Source organism: Adiantum capillus-veneris, chromosome 29 (assembly GCF_014529385.1).
Source record: "Adiantum capillus-veneris isolate H3 chromosome 29, ASM1452938v2, whole genome shotgun sequence".
Taxonomy (NCBI): domain Eukaryota; kingdom Viridiplantae; phylum Streptophyta; class Polypodiopsida; order Polypodiales; family Pteridaceae; genus Adiantum; species Adiantum capillus-veneris.
The window spans coordinates 25,997,123-26,010,703 of NC_140959.1; the positions used below are offsets into that span (position 1 = coordinate 25,997,123).

The window sequence follows — 13,581 nt, forward strand, 5'->3', positions numbered from 1 at the left end:
GCACCCATACGTACACACACTCATAAATGCACACACATGATAAAATACAAAAAAAAACCCGAAGGAGGTCTACGACTTCGACATCGACAAAAAGAAGAAAGAACCCAAAACACGAGCCGCCAACAACAAAAAGAGGAAATGCGTCAAAGGTATGCCCCGACCGACCCCGAAAAGAAGTACACGCTACACCGACGCACCAGCAGCACATCATTTGCCGGCAACACGCAACCACGATGCCATTTTTAGTAATTTATAGGTTATTTTCATCATTTCTTCAGTTTTTACCCAAGCCATTGTAAAATTCCCACTTTGTAAATTCCCTCTCTCTAGGTGATGGTCACAAAGGCCCACCTAGAGATTCTCATATTTTAATAACCTCCCAAAACAAAGCAAGGGTCAACCACATCGGGCCCACCACTTGCTTTGTCTCTCCGATTAGCTTACCCTAATCACACTGGGATTACCATAATCCAAGCAGCCAACACCTATAAATTGGTACTGAGAGGTCACTATCGGGGGGGGAGGCAATTCATGAGAGGTCAGCACTTGGTAGAGTGTAGTGGGAAGAGTTGACACTATTGGCATCACGGAGAGGGGGGCTTGTGTGTTGGTTTGCCTTGGGAATTGAACCATGCGAAGGGAGCCACTTCCACCTTTCGACTCCAATGGTCAATGCACACACGTATACACGCTCTTGGTAGTAAGCTTCACAATCATTGAGTCATCTTAGAGAACGCACCAAGTAGTTTGCACCATCTTTTCTCCCTACCTCTCTATAACCATGGTGTGCCACCTCGCTGGAAGGAAGGTCATTGTAAATACTGCAGAAACAATTGTCCCTCACACCCCCGAGGGCTTTCTTCATTTGCAAATCTGTGTGTGTGTGTGTGTGTGTGTGTGTGTAAGTTTGCGATGTTCATATCATCATGGTCTGCGTCCTAGCCGCTCAAAGCTAGGTGGTGCCCCCTGTTTGCTTTATCATGACAGGCTCGAGGCGCGCCATTCGGCCCCCAACATTTTAGAGGCCGTCGGGGTTCGGGGTTCGCTTTGCTCCCGTCATCACTGGTATCCACACAGGATAGTAAAATCCACACAAGCTGAAAAAACTCACACAAGATGATAATATCCACACAAGAAAATAAAAGTCCTCCCCTACAAGTAGAGAGGCTGCATCTTCAAAGTACGTCTTCATAAAAGACAAGGTTGGTCTCTCCTTTGTCTTCTTCGTTTTCTACCATGTGAGCTGATCCTATGTTCGGTCTCTTGCCTTCGTTGCTTCTGCTGTTGCTTCTGCTACTACTGCTTTCTCCACTGCTACTGCCTCCATTTGAGTAGCATCAAGAGGGTGGGTGTCCCTTCTTTCCACATTTGTTGCAAGGATTGTTTGTGTAGCAGTCTTTCGCTACGTATGTGTCCCATTGTTCCACATTCATAACACTTTCTTCTGGTTGATGATGTCGATGGCGAATATCTTCCCCTTGAGGATGTTGTGACAAAGGCCCCTCCTGATGGAGTTAATGAACCTCTTTGCTTTCGTTCTTCTGCTTGGACTAAGTTGATGACAACTTGAAAAGGTGGAGCCGGTTATTTTTCTTCAAGAATTGTGACTAAGTGGTCATAAGAAGGTGGAAGTGCACTTAATAGTATGGCCACTTTGTTGTCTTCTGGTACTTCGACCTGTATATAAGTGAGCTGCGTGACAATGCTCTTAAGCCTATTTACTAGGCTAGCAATGTCCTCCCCTTCAATCATGGTGATCTTGTAAAGTTGTCTTTTGACACTAACTTTACTTCTTTTGGCCCTGGCTCCAAAATTGCTTTCTAAAACATGCCAGGCATCATGTGCATGCGTACATTCATCTATGAAATGCACATAATTGTCATGCAAGGAGGTGATGATGATTCCTAACGCTTGTTCGTCTTTGGCCAAATTATGTGCTCTTGCTATGAGTGTAGATGCCCTAGTGTGCACTCCATCGGGTTTAGCTTGTTGCTCTAAGGTAGTGCTGATGACGAACCATAAATATTTTTTCATAAGATATCCTCTTAATTTCGTTTGCCACGTGTGAAACCCTTCCCCATTGAATTTTTCTATTCCCTTGTCCCCATTTGTGCTAATAGAGGGGTCTTAGCTTAGGAGACTCTCCTAGCTAGTGTCAACCTATTTACACGCTGCACAAGAATTTGAAAAAATTTATTTGAGGTTGTGCTCGGCTGGGTTCATTTCATTGCAAGTTAAGAGAGAGAGAGAGGGAGAGAGAGAAATCCCTTTGTGAAGCTCCTTTTCACCGGAGTGAAGCTCCTCCTCACAAGGAAAAACAAATGTATTCTTTCATTGCTTGGAAGTCTCGTCTTGAAGCTCGATGAAGTTTGATAGTTTTCTTAAACCACCTTTGAATGCTTTGGAAATCCTTTTGAATTTCTCTTGAAGGGAGGTAGGGTAGGTTCAATAGACCTTTGATGATTTAGCTTTTAAAAAAATGCTGCCAAGCATCTCCTTTTCTTCTATAGGTGGGAAAGGGCTCCAAAGGAGGACCTTTTGCAAGGCCTTATAGGAACCTCCCCTTGTGGTGCTCGGGGCCGTGTGAGCCGATGCTTGTGCCAACGGGCTGGCTAGATGGGTGGGGTCAGGTCTAGGCAACACGGGCAAGGCGGGCAGGTACGGGCAATTGGGGCAGGTGCGAGCAGCATGGCAGCTTGTCGAGCAGGCGTGAGCAGCAACAGAAGTTACATGCACGCAAGCGGCCGTTCGCCAGCGGGTGTGCAGGAAACAAGGGCCGCCGGACGATAATTCCAACTTGCAACCTGCCGGTGGTGGACCCGAATTCTCACCTCGGAGCAATTTACGATAGGGCTGCGGTCCGCCAGGCGGCCTTGCCTTTTGTGACCCCTCAAAAGAAGATGGTCAACTCCTAAAAATAGGAGGTTCACACGGTGTTGTTGGCAGATTTGCCTTCCCAAGACAAAAAAAAGGAGAAGAATTTCCTCTTTTTGAAAATTGTTCTGCAGAAAATCCAAAGAGTGGGAGTGTGCAAGAGAACAATCAATCAAGCTCTAGAATGTGCAAATGAAGGGCGATTTGAGCATGGATCAGCTTGATGGAAAGCACTTGAATGGGGCTACGCACACACACCAAATTGCAAATGCCAATTTGCTAAATAATGAGAATGCAAGATGCAAGTTCTTGATGCAAATTAATGCATTCTAATGCGAATTAGGCTTCCAATTGGCCTGTGAGTAGTGGACCAAGAGTCTTTAACTCAAGAACATGCTCACACTAGCCAATGTAATATTAATTAGGCATGAGATATGCAATAGAAGAGCATACCTAATGGATCTAGATAATGATTACTAATGAATGCTAATCGTACAAGCATGCAAGTGCATAATAGCAAACCTTGTTTGCATAACCGTGGATCTGATACCAATTGTTAGGAATTGGATCATGCTAGCTAGGGTGGATGAAAGGGAAGCATAATGCAAGCGTGTGTGTAAGCAAGATTATCACTCAAGTGAATTAGGTTCCACGATACAATTAGCTTGGACTCATAAACACAATCTTGAGTATTGACTTAGCTTAGCACATGCTCACCATAGACAAGCATGTAGTGCAAAATGGAGTTCTGTTTATTCATTCATGAAATGAGCTTTAAGTAGCTCTACAATCTTGCTCCATTGCATGTGAGATAATTCCCCTCTTCTCTCCTTGACTCACACTTTAGGAAAAAGCTCACACTTTACAAAAGGTAGGTGCATTCTCAATCCACCTGTGCACGCGCATGCGCATGCGCACACACACACACGCACACACACACACACACGTGCGCGCACGCGTACACACACACACACACACACACACACACACACACACACACACACACACACACACACACACACACAGAGAGAGAGAGAGAGAGAGAGAGAGAGAGAGAGAGAGAGAGAGAGAGAGAGAGAGAGAGAGAGAGAGAGACAAAAATCAAAGAAATTTGCCCATTCCTCTCTCACCATCGCCTGCTTCACCACCATCGCCGTTATCGACCCTCATTTTACTACATATGGCGATGGGTGGTGGCCCTCTTGTAGGTCTTAAAATTAGGCTCTTGGAGGAGCTGAAACGCAGCCAGAAAGGAATTGGGGATGTAATTGTCAGTTATGGCATGGATGACAATGGCGAGGCTTTATGCGTTCCAAGATAGGGACCATCATTGGCCCCCATAATTTTGTCCATGAAGGATGAATAAATCAGTTGAAGCTGTTTTGTGATAAGGATTATCTTGACAAACCTCCCACCGTACGATTATATTCCAGAATCAATATGACATGCGTCAATCAAGACAATGGCGTGGTTGAGCCAAGGAATTTCTCTTTATACTGGCAAGATGGAAAAGAGAATACACCATGGAGAAGATCTTGACGGAGCTCAAGTGTGAGATGGCTTTGTTTCACAACAAAACGTTACCTCAGCCTCCTAAGGGAAGCACATTTCCAACAAAAAGTTACCTCAGCCTCCTAAGGGAAGCAGCTGACAATGATGGAGATCTTGCTTGGAAGCCAAGGATTGAAGAGCTCTATTGTTTTGTCCTGCAAGTTAATTACAAGGGGGTTTTGTTGAACTTAATTGTCAATTGTGGAAGCTAATGAAGTTCTTTGGCTTCAGATATGTGCTTGTTTTTTGTTAGTACTTTACAATCCAAGATCATGCATAAGGTGTTTCAATGTAAAGAAAGGTTCATAAGTAGCATCATAGCTATTTTAGGCTAAGCTCCTTAGAAAGAAATAGCTTTCTCTTTTGGTATGTATCAGTAAAAGTGTTTGAACAAAGGTGCCCTTTTTTGTTGGGTGCTTCATGGTTCCTCAATTTCCAAGGGGATCATGTCTATACCTTCATGGAGTTTGCGCACAAGGGGCTGCTTTTTCTAGTTGTTCAATATTGGGATTTCCTTGAGAGAGAGAGAGAGAGAGAGAGAGAGAGAGAGAGAGAGAGAGAGAGAGAGAGAGAGAGAGAGAGAGAGAGAGAGTTCCTTGCCCTTCCTTTTGCATTTCTACTGAACCCTCATCAAGGAGCGGCTTTCTTTGTCCTATATGACGCGATTCAAGAGAAAGATACTCTTGCCCATAGCATCAAAGACACACTCACAATAGATCCCAGGTACATGGTCAACACAAGGTAACACTGCCCGCAAACGTGGTGCTCAACTAGGTATCTGTTTTCACACACACACACACACATCTACTTATCTATATGATTAAATAAATAAATAAATAAATAAATAAATATAAATATAAATATATATATATATATATATATATATATATATATATATATATATATATATAGAGAGAGAGAGAGAGAGAGAGAGAGAGAGAGAGATGGATGTTGGTGCCTGATCTGTCAAGGCACTTACTTTTTGAGTGTAACTAAGGTCTTAGCTTTAATCCTTAGGGGTTTGTTTACACAAAAGTGTATGCCTAGTGAGTTTTAAAGTCTTGAAGGGTCACATGGAGTGTAGCAGTTTTTTGGATGTAATCGACATGCAATTTTGGCAGTTCCCTGTAGTCATACTATTGCTTTTGCTCTGTAGTTCGATTGTGATGATGAATATACAGTAAATGCTGCACTTTCTTATCTTCATTATGATGTTTCTCATTCTTCTATTATGTAGTTCTATGTTTTAACATGCAGTCTCCTGCCTCGTTTACCTATTCACTGCATGATTCTTGTATTAATTACATGTTAGGGCTGTAAGCCCTTACCACTTTGGCGATCCAGCAATCGGTTAGAATTCAGCCTGAACCATATGGAATTCAAGAATACAGTGGGGAACTGATATGCAAGTTGACATAGACCACCTCAGGGAATTCTCCAATTGGGTAACCATGTAGGAAGAGTTTGAGGAATATGCAACCAAGTTCTTGAAGAAGTTCTTCCCGCATTCGCCAGGGGAAATCAAAATTGCAGTGGTTGGTTGACAAGGTAGTTACTTCATCTCTACATTTTGGGGCATGCAATTTACCTTCATGTTACAGTTTTATGAAAGGAAAGTGTTGGTACAGTACTTAAGACAAAAAAGAAGAAATCATGTATGAGTGGGTCAGGACAAGGGTCCAATTTATCACAACACTCATATGGCACAAGGTTTAGACTGAGAAAAGAGTTTGCTGCAAGGGGAAGATAGGATGAAGAGTCGAGTAGTGATGACCAAGAAGAACCTATAAGGGGGACTTGTTGCAGGAGAGGAAAATGTTGGGGTAGGGATTGAACTGCAAGAACCTGAACACAGGCTACAGGAGACCCCACCTGCAAACCAAGAAGACCAACAGACAACTCCTCCCATAATAAGCCTACTTTTGGGACAATTGGTTAATGTACTGCTGACTCAGTCAATCTTAAGGGCAAGAAGACAATTGCAGTTTGTACCATCAGAAACAGGTACTTTACCTTTTAATCCACTCGAGGTAAGAGTACTCAAAACACTTTCAACACCTCCAATGACTGCACCAAATCCCAAAGTGGGGGCGGAAAAGTTCAGCGGGAAAAAGTCCCAAGATGCTGATAGCCATGCTGGTTAGTTTCAAATAAGGTGGTCTACAAGTGGTTATGAGGTGCTACATCCGGATGTAGTGAAGAAAGAGCATTTTGCAGCAACACTGCAGGATAAGGCCATGGATTGGTTCTTGCAGTTGGCATGGCAGCTTTGGCTGATTATAATGATTTGAGACGTAGATTTTTACTAAGGTTCAGGGAGGGAGGATAAAACACCTGAAGACATTTTGAAGAAGTTGAGGAAATTGAAGCAGAAAGATTTGTTGGTTGAAGATTATGCACAGAAGTTCAAAAACTTAAATAATAGGTTGGAAGCAGCACAACAACCTTCTATGGAGCAATTAAGATACTATTTTTGTAAGGGACTAAAAAAGGAATTCAGAAGTGCAGTTTCAGGGAGACCCCCATTAGTAAATGCACACGATTGTACTGATTTGGTGGAAGCAGCTGCAAGAGTTGAAAGAAGATATGGAGGTAAGACAGAACTAAAGGAGGAGGAGAAGAAGAAAACTGAGGATTTAGACTCAAAACCAGAAGACTCAGAGTCAGGAACTGATGATTTAGATCAGGACACTGAAGCTGACACTGAAAGTGATGATGAGGAAAATTGGTCAGAAAAGAAGAAGCAGAAGAAAGATAAGGGTAAACATAAGAATGAAAAGAAGCAGGGAAAGGAAGCAGTAACTGCAAATGTAGTCAACAAAATCATTCAGGAGAAATTGCAAACAATTGGAATGAATCAGTTTGGAATGCCAGAAAAACCATATTGTCAGGTGTGTCAAAGATTTGGTCATGAATATGAAAATTGTTACTATAATCCAGATTTCAAGGGAAGAAGATTTGAATATATTACTCAAAAAATGAGGGAGGAAACTGCAAATCTGGTGGCTCCTTAGGGTGCTAACAGGAGATTTCAGGGACCTGCACCTCAGAGGAGGTTACACAATCCCAATAATTGGGAATATCAAAATAGGAATCTGAACAATATGCAACAATCACCATGTAATTATTGTGGGGTCATGGGACACAACCAAGGACCTGATTGTGAACTCTTGTGTAGGCATCAGAATGATAGGGAAATCCCTATTATCAGGTACAACAATAACAATAATAATCGACCTCCAGAACAGAATCAGCCACTTCCACCACAACAATAGCAAAGACCTCCAGGTCAGGCTAATTTAGTGATTTTGGAAGAATGGATTGAAGAGGCATGGAATGAGGAAGAATGGATTGAGAAAAAGGTAGAGTTTCCCAAAGAGAAACAACAAACTGATCAGTAGGTGCAAGAGAGCAACCTAACTCAGAAAACACCTAGGCATTATAATTGTGGCTGCATGGCTTGTATCCTAATTGAGGATGTTCCAGAACCCAGTGGATGTATTAATGCCATTGTGGTCACTAGAGCAAAGGCCAAGGCTGGAAAATCCAGCTTGGAAGCAGTGGACAATCCAGATAGTTTGAACTGGAAAGATCAAAAAGCAGTAAGGATAGAGGCACTCAAGGAAGTGCAAGACTCTCAGAGAGGGGGTGTACCACCTGAGGATTGGATTTTTTTTATAAGGTCATTGGATGATCAAGGAAGAAGGACTTTAGAGCACAGTCCAATTGTACTGCAAGAACAGGTTGGTGGTGATGAATTTTATGATGCTTTGTTGACAGCTTCGATAACCATCATAGTAAAACAAATGTTGAGGATGGTACCTACATTTTCACAACAACTAATAAAAAGACTTATCAAGAAAGTAATTGAAAAGAATTAGGAAACAGAAATGTATACTGAACAAACTTGATTGTGGGGAAGTTTGTGAAGTTCAACCTTTAGATGTTGATTACAAAGTACCAGTAGTAGGGGCTTTGATTGGAAAGGTGTTTTTCCCGGTGTACTCTTGGATGAGGGATCAAGAGTTAATATCCTCTCGGAGTCAACTTGCAAACATTTGAATCTCCTTAAGTGGGATCTAGTTCCTTTTTAGGTGAAATGGCAAGCCAGAGGCAAGTTCCACCTTTGGGAATTCTGAGAAATTTGCAGATCTTTGTTGGGGGACTGCAGTTTGTAGTAGCTAACTTTGTAATGCTCAGGTTGGAAGAATCTGTTCATTCTTATCCAATAATATTGGGAAGACCATGGTTAAGAGCAGCAAGAGTAAATTGGTTATGGGGAGTAGACTCCATTGTGATCAAAAGAGGAAAGAAGAAAGCCAGAATGCAAATGGATGCCAGAAAGGTAATACCACCAGGTTTCAAGGCACTACATGCAAAGGGATTGAACATGGTAGAAGAAATTGGAGAGCATGTAGAAGAAGATTTTTTGAGAACCAATTCATCAGTGGTACCTCTTTTTGAAGTGGATATGCAAAAGATAGGAACTAAGTATGTTTTGCAGCATCAAGATAATGGATTGAAGTCTTTGACTCAGGAAGCACTGATTACTCAGGGTAAGCAGTCAACTACTAAATTGGGTGATAAGTTGTTGAAAAATTTGCAGATTGAAAATAAAGAGGAATTGGAAGCTATTGAAGCTAATAAAGCAGGCAGTAAGAACTTTTTAACATTAGATGGAAAGAAATGCTAGGGTCACTCACGATGAACTACAGAAAGTGAACCTGAACACTCAAGAAGAACCATAAACAGTGAGGGTGTCAGCAGAACTGGATGAGGAGTTTAAGGAGAAACTGAAGGAGTTGTTAGAATTCAAAGATGTTTTTGCATGTGAAATATTTAGATATGAAGGGAGTAGATGCTAGTTTTGGTCAGCACAAAATTAACTTGAAACCAGATGCAAATCCAGTTATACAAAAAAGATACAGGATGAGTCGTAACTATGCCAAGCAGGTTGAAGAGGAGATTGATATACAGTTGGCTGTGGGTTTCATTTACCCATTTGATGAGGTTACTTGGTTGTCATCAATTGTTGTAGCTCCCAAGAAGAATGGAAAGATCAGGGTGTGTGTAGACTACATGAAACTGAATGTTGCAATAGTGACTGATCCATTTTCCATTACCTTTTTGTGATACACTATTGGATGCAGTATCTGGACATGAGATTTATAGGTTTTTGGATGATTTTAGTGGATACAACCAGACCTTAATGGCACTTGAAGACAGGGAGAAAACAACTTTTGTCACTAAGTGGGGAGTTTATGCTAGCAATGTGATGACATTTGGCTTAAAGAATGCTCCACCAACATTTCAAAAGGTGGTCCAGTGTGTGTTTACTGAATTCCTTACAACATTTATGAGGGTGTTTTCGGATGATTTTAGTGTTTTTGGAAAGAAGTAGGAGCATCTTGAGCACTTGAGTTTGTGTTTTTAGAAATGTAGGGAATTTAGACTGTCACTGAACCCAGTCAAGTGTGCATTTGCAATTAAGAGAGGATTTCTCTTGGGACATGTAATTTTTGATGAAGGAGTATTTATAGATCCAAGGAAGGTGGAAGCAATCAATAAAGCACCAAAACCAAGGACAATTAAGCAATTGAGCAGATTTTTGGGTCAGGTGAAGTGGCATAACCGATTTTTGAGATATTTAGCACATGCTTGTACACCACTAACAAAGTTTACAAAGAAGGATCTAGTATTTGAATGGGGAGAAGAGCAGGAAAGAGCATTCAGGATTCTAAAGAAGATGTTAACTGTGGCAGTAGGTGCAGCATTGATGCAAGAAATCAGACGTGGTTGGTTTAGACCAATTTACTATGCAACAAGCAGGGTACTCACACCTGCAGAAAAGAATTACATAGTTACACAGAGGGAATGCTTGGAAATGATCTATGCATTGCAAAAATTTAGACATATCTTTTAGCCAATAGGGTATCCTTCCACGTAGATCATCAGGATCTTATCTATTTGGTAAACAAACCACATTTATCAAGAAGGTTGGCCAGATGGATATTGCTCTTGCAGGAATTTGAATATGTGGTAATACATACTCCTGGGAGACTTCATGTTTTGGCTGACTATCTCATTAGATTGGAAACAGGTGAGGTTGATTCCTCAGGAGTACCTGATCAATTACCTAATGCAGAGTTGTTCTTAGTTCAGGTGAAAGAGCATCCAACGGATTGGTATGAAGACATGGTTCAGTTTTTGATTGAAGGGGTGTTACCTGAAGCAATGACTAAGGATCAAAGAAAAATATTAGCTTTAAGAAGCAAACCTTACACAGTAATTGCAGGGGTATTGTACAAGAGAGGAATTGATCAGGTGATCAAGAGATGTGTTCATGAATTTGAACAAAGAGCAATACTGGCAGAAGCTCATGCAGGTAATTCAAAAGGACATTTTTCAGGATATGTTACTGCAAGGAAAATATTTCAAGCAGGACTTTGGTGGCCAACTGCTATAAAAGATGCTCAAAAATTCAGTAAGAACTGTTTGTTGTGCTAGAGAGAGGGCAGGCCACTGAATGTAGATAGGATTCCCTTGCAACCTATATTACCTTTGGAACCATTTTGGAAGTGGGGATTAGATTTTGTTGGTCCAATCAAGCCACCTGCAAGGTTTACACAGAACATGAACATATTGGTTGCAACTGATTATTGTACAAAATGGGTAGAAGCTATGGCTTTGAGAGATAACACAGCAAGGAGTGTGGCAAATTTTTTGTATAAAAACATTATGATCAGGTTTGGATGTCCTATTGAGTTAGTTTCTGATCATGGAGGACATTTCATTAACAAAGAAAGTATATTGTAGGGGAAGAGCTTTCTATCACCAGAAAAATGATTGAAGACTCAAGGTCTGCTCAAAGAAAGGAGAAAAGGCAAAAATTGCAACGTGACAAGAAACCCCTCCAAATGACAAAGGATATGGACACACTGATGGCTGTAGGTTACTAAAAGAAAGAATCTATGGATGCAATAAAAGTCCACTTAGATCAGGAATTTGGAGATTTATTTCCTGAGTCTATAGTTCAAAATCCTTGTGAAAGAAATAGAGTCCATGTGACAGCAAAATGAGGTATCAAACTCAAAAAAACTGAAGGGGAAACTTGCAGCAGAGTATCCTATAATTGCAGAAGGGGATTCTACAGTTCAAAACATGGGCATGTCTAAAGCAAGTTTTCCAAATGTATCTTTAAAGGAGGTGCAAACTGCATTGGGTGTAGTAAAGGAGTATGTGGATCAACAAGCCATGGATTTTACCTTGTTGAGCAGGGAAAATGAGGGATTACACAATGGGTTGAAGCAAATCAGAGAGGGTGCACAAAAGGAAAAGAAGACTTCGTTTGAAATGGAGATTTTGCAGAAGCAGGTCAAGGAATTGAGTGATAGCCAAGAGATCATGAAACAAGAGTTGGCATCTTACAAGCAGTTAGCAGTATACATAGAAAAGAATTCAGGAAGAATTGCTCAGTGGAAAGATGAGTGGCTAGGTGTGCTATAGGGGCAGTTGACTAAAATGACAACTTTGAATGCAGCACTTGAAAGAAATAAATAGAGTTCTATTGAACAGAGTTACAACATGCGAAAGAGTGGAAGAAAAGACCAGGGAGATGTCAGAAGAAGAGCTAGATGTAGAGGGTTGGTATTTAGCTTCAACTGATGTGGACAAAATAAAAATTGACTTAATGGAGTACATGAAAGGAGTGTGGGAGTAGATCAAACTCAGAATGTATGATGTCGTTAGCAAACCATATCAGAGTTTTGCAAAGGAAGAAGCCAATGAGGAAAATGTGTTTTTGCAGATACAATTTGATGAATTGAAGAAGAAGTATGAAGAATTACAGTTGCAGCTAGATCAATAGGGAACACATCAATTTGAACAAGTGATTAATCAAAGAGATGTAATACTAGAGCAACCTGAAATTAAAACTCAAGAACAATCAATTGAAGGCATAGTCATAGCTCCAATTGAAGTTGCAGATGAAGAAGCAGGTGTTGCAAGTGGACAACAACAATTTAAAGATCTAGTATTGTTTATTGTGGATGATATACTCACTGAAGAAGATGATGAGACTGCAATGAAGGCACCTGAAGATGAAATGGATGCAGGATTTGGTAAAGATGCTAAGGAAACTGCCCAGAAGGGGAAAGTTCAAAGCAGCCTGAAGATAAAGATCATCTTGATGTTGAAATTTCTGATCAAGGGATGGGTTCTCACAATGTTCGAGATACATTGCCCACTGGGTGTGCCAGGTGTTGGTGCCTGATCTGTCAGGGCACTTACTTTTTGAGTGTAGATAAGGTCTTAGCTTTAAGCCTTAGGGGTTTTTTTACACAAGAGCTTTATGCCTAGTTAGTTTTAAAGTCTTGAAGGGTCATATGGCGTGTAGCAGTTTTTCGGATGTAACCGACATGCAGTTTTGGCAGTCCCTTGCAGTTGTATTGTTGCTATTTCTCTGTAGTTTGATTGTGATGATGAATACATAGTAAATGCTGCACTTTCTTATCTTAATTATGGTGTTTCTCATTCCTCTATTATGCAGTTTGTGTTTTAATATGCAGTCTCCTACCTCATTTACCTATACACTACATGATTCTTGTATTAATTATCTGTTAGAATTGTGAGCCCTTAACAATGGAAGATAGGGAAAGAGATAAATAGAGAGAGGGGGGCAGGGACATAGAGAGAGAGAGAGAGAGAGAGAGAGAGAGAGAGAGAGAGAGAGAGAGAGAGAGAGAGAGAGAGAGAGGGAGGGATTAAAAAAAAAGCTCTCTTCAAAAAGCTCGCTCCATAAATTGATTTTGGAGTGAAGCGAGCTTTTCTTTTGAATTGGTCAGTTGAGAAAAAATCTGAAAAAATATTCCTTCAAAGCTCCCTTGAAACCTCAACTCGTCATCTTGGTGATCCTAATGGTACCAAGGAAAGTCAATTTGGCCTCCAAACATGGATCGTAATCCATGTACCATGGTGACATGTTGATCTAAAACTTTCCTAGAGTATAGTGCACACACAAGGAAACATATCTCCAAGTCCAGTTTTGAAAAAAACTTGAGCAAATTTGGATCAAAAGACATCAAAATGTGTGACAGGCTGAAGATCGCAGAATAGACCTAGGGTTGGACATTTGACCTATCAGAAAACTCCAAATCC

General features: G+C 40.9%; 1 pseudogene; it reads left to right on the forward strand.

Annotated features, from left to right (window-relative positions):
* The first annotated feature begins 4,054 nt into the window (after positions 1-4,054).
* Positions 4,055-4,637, forward strand: LOC147418933 (ubiquitin-conjugating enzyme E2 variant 1C pseudogene; annotated as a pseudogene).
* Positions 4,638-13,581: the final 8,944 nt, after the last annotated feature.